Source organism: Macrobrachium nipponense, chromosome 39 (assembly GCF_015104395.2).
Source record: "Macrobrachium nipponense isolate FS-2020 chromosome 39, ASM1510439v2, whole genome shotgun sequence".
NCBI classification, from domain to species: Eukaryota; Metazoa; Arthropoda; class Malacostraca; order Decapoda; family Palaemonidae; genus Macrobrachium; species Macrobrachium nipponense.
Genome location: NC_061099.1, coordinates 2,488,331 through 2,500,652, shown reverse-complemented (window position 1 = coordinate 2,500,652; position 12,322 = coordinate 2,488,331). Strand labels below are relative to the sequence as shown.

At 37.4% G+C, this 12,322-nt stretch overlaps 1 long non-coding RNA gene across 1 annotated transcript in view; it reads right to left on the bottom strand.

Moving 5' to 3' along the window:
- The window catches only part of LOC135210485 (uncharacterized), a 44,604-nt gene that overhangs the window by 8,987 nt on the left and 23,295 nt on the right, over positions 1-12,322 (bottom strand). Inside the window, exon 2 of the long non-coding RNA XR_010313513.1 lies at positions 10,363-10,893. This is a non-coding gene — a long non-coding RNA (uncharacterized LOC135210485). The remainder of the gene's footprint in view (positions 1-10,362; positions 10,894-12,322) is intronic.

The window sequence follows — 12,322 nt, the reverse complement described above, 5'->3', positions numbered from 1 at the left end:
ATATATATATATATATATATATATGTGTGTATGTGTGTGTGAGACTATACAACAACCGACACGCACGAGTGCTACTTGCGCTTTGAAAAGACTTAGAAAAATCCTCCGAGTACAAGCAGCGGTCCTCCCTCCTTAAGGACATAACAGGAAAACTAGTTGCAGTATCCCAAGGCCGTTGCGAAGCCGAGTACCCGTGAATATGAGAGAGGAGAGAGAGGAGAGAGGAGAGAGAGATAGAGAGAGAGATGGGACCGAGAGACAGAGAGAAGAGAGAGAGAGAGGCCATAACGTAGGTTAGTGCCATGGGCATACTGTCAAAGAGAAGGTATTAATTGAATGATTTAAGTTTGGGGGTTTCCATATCGGTTTCCCCATAACCATACGCAAGATCGCATTCTGTTTGAAAACAAATTTGTTTTTTATACGATTTGTTATGAACTGCTAAATTCCATTGATTTTCCTCGTGTGCTGAAAGAAGCGTAGTTCACTAAAAATAGAGCGTTTGGCGCCTTCATATACTTACACTCGTATTTCTAAACTGAGTAAATATGAATTAAGCTCTTAACTTATTCAAATAATCAATCAAGGAATAGTACATACATACACAATTTTTATATATATATTATATATATATATATATAATAATATATATTATATATATATATATATAAAATTGTGTATGTGTATGTACTATTCCTTGATGATTATTTGAATAAGTTAAGAGCTTAATTCATATTTACTCAGTTTAGAAATACGAGTGTAAGTATATGAAGGCGCCAAACGCTCTATTTTAGTGAACTACGCTTCTTTCAGCACACGAGGAAAATCAATGGAATTTAGCAGTTCATTAACAAATCGTATACAAAAACAAATTTGTTTTCAAACAGAATGCGATCTTGCGTATGGTAGAACCGATAGGAACCCCCAAACTAATCATTAAATACCTTCTCTTTGCAAGTATGCCCATGGCACTAACCTACTTATCCTCTCTCTCTCTCTCTCCTCTCTCTCTCTCTCTCTCTCTCATATTCACGGGTACTCGGCTTCGCAATGGCCTTGGGATACTGCAACTAGTTTTCCTGTTATGTCCTTAAGGAGGGAGGACCGCTGCTTGTACTCGGAGGATTTTTCTAAGTCTTTTCAAAGCGCAAGTAGCATCGTGCGTGTCGGTTGTTGTATAGTCTCACACACACATACACACACACAAACACATTCGTTCCTTAACGACTAATAAAGACGACAGCGTTTGGATTTCTGATATTTTCCTGTGGTATTCGCTTATTTAACGAAGTCACGCGTATCTACTGTGATTTTTAAACACACACACACACAAAATATATATATGTATATATATATATATATATATATATATATATATATATATATATATATATATATATATATATATATATATATATATATATATGTATATATATAACATCTCACGCTTCTCACTACCTCTAGGCTAAGACGCTCTCTCTCTCTCTCTCTCTCTCTCTCTCTCTCTCTCTCTCTCTCTCTCTCTCTCTCTCTCTCTCATAATAACAGTCTGTCAATCCATCTTATCAAATTAGTACCCCCATAGCTGATCTGTACCGTTGGCTCATCCGTTTTCCCTCACAACTACCAACCTTACCCTATAGGGGGATAAACATCACCTTATTTCAAGTCAAGGAACGTCCCGCGATGTGCCCTTAATTATTATCCACCGAGCCAAGAAGTGCGTTTAGCTGGGGAGTGAGAGAGAGAGGAGAGAGAGAGAGAGAGAGAGAGAGAGAGAGAGAGAGGATAGTAAAACATTGCCTACTCACACCGCAGAGACTATATTACCCACGTTCCTGCACACCATAGGTGGCCTCCGAGGAGAGAGAGAGAGAGAGTTTTATTACATTCACCTTTAATAGCACTATTAAACCTATAGACATTTACAGCCTTAAAAGTTGATTTATGATGGCAAAAGAAAAAAAAAAATGCTACAAAACGGAGACAATAAAGGATTCTTTTATTTTCAATCAGGTTGTTTCTATAGGGACTCTTCTTCAAGACGGCAATTATTGCTCGTATATGTTTCAGTTACTCGTTTTTTTTTATGAGAATTTTCTTTTTCTAACGAGTTTTGAGAGAAAGAAGTTTTAAATGATACGAGTTCAAAACAGGTTTCATTCAAAAGTTTTCCAAAACAGGGTTGATATTCCTTGATTCTTCAGAAAAAGGTAATTTATTAAATTGTATTGATGATATTTTTCAGGTGAAATGCCCTCAAGATTTGAATGAAGGAATTCAATTGTTGTTTTTAGAGAACATGAATTTTATTCAAAGATTTCTTTAAACAAAAACTGGTTTTAGAATCCAAGAAACATCGAGTTTCATTTATACTGGCCTCAAAATAGTCTTGTAAGAATGCAATTTCAAAATATGGGTTAGAATGTTATTTCAAAATATGGGTTAAAATGTAATTTCGAAATATGGGTTAGAATGCAATTTTAAAATATGGGTTAGAATGCAATTTTAAATATGGATTAGAATGCAGTTTCAAAATATGGGTTAGAATGCAATTTCAAAATATGGAATCCCTTTAATGCGTTGACATCAACAAAGGTTTCATGTAATATTTAAAACGATTTGATTACAGTAAAAGTGTTTTGAAACCCCCTTTTAAAAACGCTTTACAAGCCAGGATTCCATTGACCGTGTTTTTGAAATAAATGCTTGCAGTCACCCTGCCATTCAAGTAGTTTTGAAACCAATGACCATTTCTCTATACATCTTGTTGTCGTAGTTGTGATCAAATGTTCTCTTCTGAAGAAACTTTCTTTTATCAGGTTTGCATTCACTGAGGCTTATTTCTTCGAAGAACTCTTCAAGCAATCCTACCCTGAAGCTTATTATTATTCCAGCCAAGAAGAGGGACCTACGAGAAGGTTGAAATATCGCGATAAGCCAGGAGCTACACCAGTATTAACTATTATTCTATTATTATTATTCAGAACGATGAACCCTTTTCCATAGTAGGATCGACCATTCATGGGCCATTGACTTGATATTCAAACTTCAAAAGGATACGGTGTTCATTAGAAAGAAATAACAGGAGGTCATACGAAATACAAAAGGAAGAGATCAGCTATTCGAAATAAAAAAAACTAATTTCGTAAATAAACCGATGAAAAAATGTAAGTATACTATAAGAATACGAGAAGAATTCCTTTGGGGCAGCAATGCATTGCATGTTCGCTCGAGCTTTTAAAAGAGGAGGTTCCAAATACGAAAACACCTATCGGAATGGAGGTCTGAAAGGTATACAGAAAAAAGCAAAAAAATTGAAAAACGGGTCCCTTCAAAAGGGGGCGCGTCTTTGATGATGAATTACGAAGCATTATTTCCAGCCCAGGTATGTTGCTAGCTCGTAAAGGAATGGTTGTGATGGGGTGGGTTGGGTAAAACCCTTGGGGAAAACCTAGAAGTAGGGGATATGGAGGGGTGAGTGAGGACCAATGTAGGGCACGGGCCTCAGATTCTCCAAGGTGTATGGGATGCAGGTATACGTAGGTGGGTAGTGGGGAAAAACCTCTATAGTGACTCTGCAGTCCTTAAATTGAAGAACGAAACAAAGGACTGACAGTTTATTATTATTAATCATTACTATTATTATTTTGGTCTATCACAGTCCTCCAATTCGACTGGGTGGTATTTATAGAGTGGGGTTCCGGGTTGCATCCTGCCTCCTTAGGAGTCCATCACTTTTCATACAATGTGCGCTGTTTCTAGGAGCACAATCTTCTGCATGAGTCCTGGAGCTACTTCAGATTCCTTTTCAGGGATCTTGGGATCGTACCCACTATTCCCATCATTATGGGTACAATTTCCACTGGCATATCCCATATCCTTCTTATTTCTATTTTCAGGTCTTGATACTTATCCATTTATTTCCCTCTCTTTCTCTTCAACTCTGGTGTCCCATGGTATTGCGACATCAATGAGTGATACTTTCTTCTTGATTTTGTCAATCAACGTCACGTCTGGGCTATGATTATTAATTATCATTGTTAGGGAGGAGACCCTCTCTGAGGAGAGTAGCGTTGAAAGCAGTGGCTGTTTCTACGGCATTCAATTTGTATAGTCTTCTTTATTCGTTAGACAATCTTCTTTTCAGCTGCACGTTGATGAAAAGATGGTTGGGAGACGAATAGAGAATACTACAAATTAAATACGTAGAAACAGCCATTGTTATTATTGTTATCATTATTCAGAAGATTAAACCCTATTCACATGGAATAAGCCCCCACAGGAGCCACTGACTTGAAATTCAAGCTTCCAAAGAATATTAGTGTTCATTTGAAAGAAGTTACAGAGGATAACAGGAAATACAGAAAGAAGAAATCAACTATTCGGAAAACAAGATAAATGAATAGATTCACAGATAAACAAATAAGAATATTAAAAATATAAATTAAAACACAAGGTGAATTGTTTTAGTGATGCCAACGGCTATTCATGCTTGAAACTATTAAAATTCCATTTGCACGACATCCTCTGAAGGGAGACTGTTGTTCCACAGTCCAAACGGTGTGAGGAATAAGGACCCCTGGAACTGGGAAGAGTTCCTCGTTGGACGAGTGGGCTACATGCTCGCCTGATTCGGTAGTCGCAAGTTCGGTTGCCCGCTCTGCCGACGTGGAATCAGAGCAGTTTATTTCTGCTGATTAGAAATTCATTTCTCGATATCATGTGGTTCGGATCCCACACTATGCTGTAGGTCCCGTTGCTCGACAACCAGTTGGTTTCTATCAACGTAAAAAATATCTAATCCTTCGGGCCAGCCCTAGGTTCTTATAGAAGCTTGTGGTCCAACAAAGTATAGTAAGGTATAGATGAAGTATAGATAAATAGATAAGGAAAGGTGTCCTAGAGTTCCCAAGGAACTTCAAGCTCAAGGATCACGAGCAAGAGTTATTACCTAAGCGCTGTAAGCCAAAGGGAGGAAGGTTGGTTTAGGACTCACTGCCGCAAAGGATCAAAGGTCTCCCCCATATCCTTCTCTATGGTTATGTAACCAGCCGTTTTTAAGAGCGAGAGAGACTATTCCAATGCTCTAATTGGTGTTTTTCGTGAGCGTTGCAGATCAACGCGCGCATCTGTTGACAATTATATGTTTCTGTGTGATTCGCTTTCACCATACAGTGAAAAAAGACGGTAATATGCTATACTGAGCGATGGTCGAAATATTAGGAGTAAACTTCGTATCACTGGCAATGCAGTTTATCGTAGGTTTGCCTGGTGGGAAACAGTTTATACAATTCTTGACTTTATACTTAAGACTAGACGTTTTCAGCTTATCGTACAAATTTAATTCTTTTCGACTGACTTCAGGCCGTCATTCCGTGCTTTTATACTCTTCTGCTCTGTTATTCTAAGCGCAGCCATAAATTGCAACGATTCTGATATGAAATAACACCGAAATTTATGTCTTCGCAAGAAGGCTAATTTTACACAGACCAGCCAAAGATATATACTAGTATATAAGCGATCCTCACGTGAAAATGAAAGGAGGAGGTACCAAGACTTTCAACTTTTATTCCAAAGTTATATATATATATATATATATATATTATATATATATATATATATATTATATATATATATATATATATATATAAAATATATATATACACACATATATATGTAATCATATGTGTGTATTTTTTATGCATTAAGCTACAAATGTCCTTTAACATCCAATTCGCTCTAGCTCGGAATTAATGTATTTTCACATATGTTAACCGAAGGGGAATTTTCGTAGTTGATAATAATTTCGTCCTCGCGTGGATTCGAACCAGCGCACAGAGAAATCAGGACTTCACTGACGTCTTAATGCATGTATGTAAATCGCGGTGATGTGATAAAAATTCATATTTATTTATGTATGTATGTACCCAATGTGTTTTGTGAACGAGGATTGCTTATGGAAGCGAGAACTGGAAATCGCAGCATACGATGTTACTAACGGCTTCTCTTAGGTAAACTTTGCCATTTGATGATCTAGCACTCTAGTTCCCAAAACCGACCACTTGCTCCTAAGATTCGGAACTCTACAGTCACCTCTGTTGTCCCAGGATAATTCAACTTATCTTTATATTAAAAATTATAGAGAAGTTTTGGTTATTATCTACACTTTTTTTTACCTTTTCGTACTTTATATGGGCAGTGTTGCCAATTCCAGTCTCTAGACTATAAAAATATTAATACGAATATTAATTTAAAAAATCATACAAATATTAATTGAAAAGATTAATAAAAATATCAATAAAAAATAGTAATAAAATATTAGTAAAAAGTATTCATAAAAATAACATTCATAAAATATTAATGGAAATATTTATAAAAATATTAATTAACCCTCCCTGGAATCAAACAGGTCTTAGGTGGCGTCAAAGGTTATACCCACGTGCGCGCTCACTATGTACTTACAAAAAAAAAAAAAAAAAAAAAAAAACAAAAAAAAAAAAAAAAAAAAAAAAAAAAAAAGATGAGGATCGTCACTCCAAACTACTTTTTAAAAAGTAGAATAAAACCAGTTTACAACCTCTTTTACGACCTTTGTAAGGATTTTACGGTTCTGGAGACAGTATAATATGCCTTTGAATTCGACTGACAGAAAGTCCTTTTAAGCATTGAGCATACAAATGAACATCGGGACTTTTTTGTGGTTTTATTATTATTATTTTTTAAATTTTGGCTGCATTTGGTCCATTTTAATATATTCAGCATGAATGGACATATTATGATTACCATATATATATATAATTTCTTTTGTTCGTAGTTAAAGGCATTGAACTTATATTTTGTATTTTGTTTTTCAACAGATGTTTGCTCTTGGATAAAGTACACACACACTTATATATATATATATATAATATATATATATAATATTATATATCTATAATATATATATAATATATTGATACGCTTTATATATGTGTATGGGTGTGCGTATACACACATATATAAATATATATTTGTATGTATGTATGCACATTCCCTAACTATTTAGATCCAGAGGCAAATGAATGAATAGACCAGGCCAAAAAACAGCAAAAAAAAAAGGGGGGCGGGCGACTGGGGGCTACAAAGGAATGTCTCACTCTCGAAAGAAGCGATTGACCTCCTTGTGCAAGGATGCGGCTTGTGATGGCCAAGGAAAACATGGCTAGGGAGAGAGTACCAAAGCCAGGCCGTAGAGGGAAAGAATTAACCTACGGAAATGAAAAAATGGGGAGTGAACCAAAAGAATCCAAAATACTTGTCGAACTCCGAAAAGAAGTAGATACAATTCCTTTCAATAATTAGTTTCATATTTTTACGTCAATCTTCGTAATTATTTGGCCATGCTTTCCTCACGTGAACCTCTTTCTAAATTGGAGAGAGAGAGAGAGAGAGATAGAGAGAGTATTGTATACCAGTACGTTAGATTTACTTGTGTGTGTGTGAGACTTTATTAGGGGAAAGCGAGGGTTTTGTATAAGTGTTAGGAATTGCTTTTGCAAGAGAGAGAGAGAGAGAGAGAGTGTGTATTGTACCTTTATTAAGGGATAGCGAGTGTGTTGTAGGTGTTAAAATTGCGTTTGTAAGAGAGAGAAAGTGTATTGTATAACAGTGCGTTAAAATTGCTTTTGTAAAAGAGAGAGAGAGAGAGAGAGACACTGTACCATTATTAGGGGAAAGCGAGGATCCTATATGTGTTAAAATTGCTTTCGTAGGAGAGAGAGAGAGAGAGAGAGAGAGAGTACTGTATACCAGTGCGTTAGAATTGCTTTTGTAAGAGGGAGAGAGAGCACTGTATTATAACAGTGCGTTAGAATTGCTTAGTAAGAGGGAGAATGAGAGAGAGAGCCGTGAAAAACTTGAAGTTTTGCGAGGAATTGTAACAAAAACATGAGTCCGTGCTTGTATTATGTGTTCTTGGACGAGTTTTCGTAAGGAACTTGCTTATCCTGTTTGGGTACAGATTTTATAGCCCGGTCTAATTACCCGAGTAAACAAAAATCAAGAGGGAAAAATAGTGACCTACAGTTTAGCAGAAAATACGGAAACAGTTTCTCTCTACATACAGTTAGTTCCCTGTAACTGATCTTCACTTAAACGTATTTCAACCTTCGATGGGAGAAAGGTGTGAATAAGAGGTTAGGTAACGTGTATTATTTGGTCATTTGTATCTTATGCTTGGGTTTGGTTTGAGGGTATAGGAACGCATTGTTATATCCAGAACACAGAGATAACTATTTTTATAAATCTCTCTCTCTCTTTCTTTCTCTTCATTCCATACCTAAATTCTCTCTAGTTTCGGTCCTTACACCTGTCTCATACTCGATGAGATCGTGCAATCTTCCCTTCCTGCTTGCTTGCAGAGCAAATTCATTTTTTTATTTATTATTTTTATATATTCAAAGACTAGTCTGCCTGCGACCAATTATAAAAACTAAGACGACGACCTGCTGTCTTTTAGGTGAATGCGATGCAGATCTAGAATATTTTCCCTCTATTGTCAACATAGGAACCACTTCTCGTGAATTAGTGCAGAAGACACCGAGATACACCTCGCGCGGCGCACTGTAGGCATTACTCAAGGTCTTTTGCGGCGTACCCCTCGACTCCTAGCTGCAAACCCCCTTTCATTCCTTTTACTATACCTCCGTTCATATTCTCTTTCTTCCATCTTGCTTTCCACCTTATCCTAATCATAGTTTCATATGGCAATTGCGAAGTTTTCCTCCTGTTACGCCTTTCAATTCTTTTTAGTCTTGTTTCCTTTCCAGCGCTGAATGACCTCATCGATCCCACCTAGACACAAAATGTAGGAGACGGTAGTACCTTGGACACCTCCCCTTCCCAAACCCCTTTCGTTATTTCGTAATAGAATAGATGAAGAAAATACTTTCAGTGTCGCAGTCTTTGACGATTTTTATAAATTTATTTTAGTCATAAGGAAAAGCAGTCATATTCCCTGTATCTTAATTGGTGGTCGTAGTCTCGGTTTGGGGTCGTTCTTAAAGAATGATTATTTTCTTGGTTATTTTTATATACATTTAATAAATATCCTTAATATCTAATTTATAAATAGTGTGAATAATAATTCTGTCAGGTTCTATTGTATGTTATGCCTTATATTGTTTATCATATGTTCAATAATTATCCCTTAATATCTAACCTTATCTCTGATGATAAATAAACATTATAAATGAAAAATCAGCTGGGTATAATCCCACTTTCAACTCGTTAAGCTACATAATGACTCTACCACCGTGGCCACCACACGTTACCATTCCCACCTTAACAAATAACCTCGACAGACGGAATTCATAGGAATACTAAGCAGCCAACCCGACCTCAGGAATCCACCCGTCGGAATACTTGAAAGGGGTAGACGCCGAAGCCACCCGCGCCGTCACATAATTTCCGTAAGTAATTTACTACTGGTTCCGACCTGCCGACAAGATGATAATGGCTGCCCTATGGGCGTCTCAAAGATCCAAGATTGAGAGGAGCAGATGACTGGAACGTACGCTTCCAAATAAGTCTTCCGTCGTAACGAAGCATTTCGAGAAACAGGCGTCAATTGAAAACGGGTCCTTGCAATTGACGTTTGCAATTGAAAGACGTTTAAACCATAAAATGGAAAAGACTTTTGGGGCCATAAAACTTGGAAGTAGTATGGCGATGGAACTGATTCCTATAGCTGACAGCAGAAGACAAATGACAGGCCAGGAAACTGGTACAACCTCCTTGGACGGGTATCTCTCTCTCTCTCTCTCTCTCTCTCTCTCTCTCTCTCTCTCTCTCTCTCTCTCTCTCTCTCACACAGACTTGAACATTACTATAGTAGATTCACATCAACCGTGCATTTAATGTCTAGGCCAATCCCTTACGACGCTCCTGACTGGCTGGTGATAAGCCAATCACACAGCTGGAAACTCTCAGTCTCTCTCGAGAGTTCACATGGGTAGGATCTATGTTCCACTTCTCCTGAGGGATACGTCTTTCAAAAGTATCCCTTGGGAGAGGTGGGAGATAAATCCTGCCTATGTGAACTCTCGAGAGAGACTGAGAGTTTCCAGCCCTGTGAGTGGCTTATCAACAGCCAATCATGAGCGTCGTAAGGGACTGGCCTAGGCATCATTTGCACGGGTGATGTGAATCTATTATAGGAGCGACAGTGTCCAAATATCTTTTCTCTTCCATGTTCTCTATTTCAATGGCCGAGCAAAGTTTGTCTTGTAAGACTAAAAAATTAACACAGGCTACATTGCATCCACCCGCCACACAAACACACACAGGAAAATACAGCAAAGACAGTGAGAAACAACTTACCCAGTCACTGCTGAGATTAGCAACCACATCTCTGTAGGAAGAATAGCGGATATTAGCCCTAATAGGCAGGAGACTTGGAGCGGTACTATTGCCTATTTCGAGGTGGACTTCGTTGAAAAGGTTATCTCTTGGCCCTGCAATCTCTTCCTTCAACGGGACGCCGTACGTGTCATTAATCCTCTCCTGAAGGCGGAGGACATCGTACGTGACTAATTCTGTCCTCGAGACAACGCTTGCGTAACCGAATAAAATGAGACCTAGGCTGATGACACAATAGACTGTTTTCCTGTGAAGGTGCTTTCGTACAAGGCCTCTCCAGTTGTCGTTTGTTGCACCGATTATCATATTTGAAAGAGAGAATGTCCGGGCGTATCCTGACAGTCTTATCAACGATATAATATTATATTATGTCCATTCCATAGTTTCCTATTTTAGTTTCCATTTCTACGTAGATACGTCATCTTTGATCGGAGCATTTTTTGTTTCGCTTAGTCACGAATTTAATATCCTTTCCATCGGTGCACAGTAAATCTGAAAGAAAAAAAATCTTGATTAGAGTGTTTACGTAGACACAAATGCATCAGCTTACCATCCTCAATTTTTCTCCTCTTGGCCAAACTATTTTAAAATCGTCTAATAACCTTATTACCTATAGTAACATTTCTACCACTAATTTTTATCTCCACATTTCCATCCCTTCCATGTTTACTACGCAAAAAAAAAAGAAGAAAAAAATCCATCTGAACATCGACAAACTTTCATCTTCCATTCATATCTAACATCCACACTTCATTTACATAAAGGAGAATCGGCTCAACATTCTCTTCATAGATTCCACTTTTGGCTTCCAAATGAGTTACATATACCCTCCTCTCATTTCCCTACCATTTGTCCAATTTATTCCTGAAATATTAACTCGAATCAACTCTTTCCATTCTTCGACCATCCAGAACTCTCGTTACAGTTATTTGCTTACGTAACATGGAATACAGACAACTCGAAAAGATAAGCAAGTGGTGTAAGCCCAGTTCATTAAGATCTGTGATTCTCAAACTGGGTGCCTTAGACAGTGTTATATATAGGGATACCGCAAGTTTGTCATTAATTCCGTCTGGGATAGATCATCTCGATGAACATTTGTTTGTTTGTATGGTGCGTTTAACCAGTGGTTATTCAGCAACGGGACCAACGGCTCTACGTGACTTCCGAACCACGTCGAGAGTGAACTTTTATCACCAGAAATACACATCCCTCACTACTCAATGGCATGGCCGAGAATCGAACCCGCGACCACCGAGGTGGGACGCTAATACCATACCAACCACGCCGCTGAGGCGCTCGATGATCGTTTGTAAAAAATAAATAAATAAAATTTTGGAGAAATCTTCATATAATTATTATGTGTGTGTCTACTCATATAATATATATATATATATATATATATATATATATATATATAATATATATATATATATATATATATATATTATATATAATATACAGTGGTTAGGGTGCCATCACTAAAAAAAGCTTGAGAACCCCTGCATTAAAGTGAAGAAGAACTCTATGGCTTGTGTATAAAGGTTACCCCGTGCTCAATGATTATGAATACTAGACAATACACAATACTTGGTTTCATTTTCCGCTGAAGTCAATTACTTTTCTGCAGCACTTGAGCGCGCTTCGTAAAATGTTTCCGCGGATAAGATATTGATGTCGAATGCGGCTACATTCAATTGTGTTCGGCCATTGTTAGACTACTCTCGTATCTGGATATGCTAAGGTCTTTGAGATATCTACTTTTCTGACAAAATTCCTGTCCTGAATAGCCATCGTCCAAAAGATCTCTTCCAACAGAGAATCACCATAACCGCTTTTTTTTTTTTTCACTTTAGTTGTAACCAGACCACTGAGTTAATATTAACTCTCCTAGGGCTGGCCCGAAGGATTAATTATACAT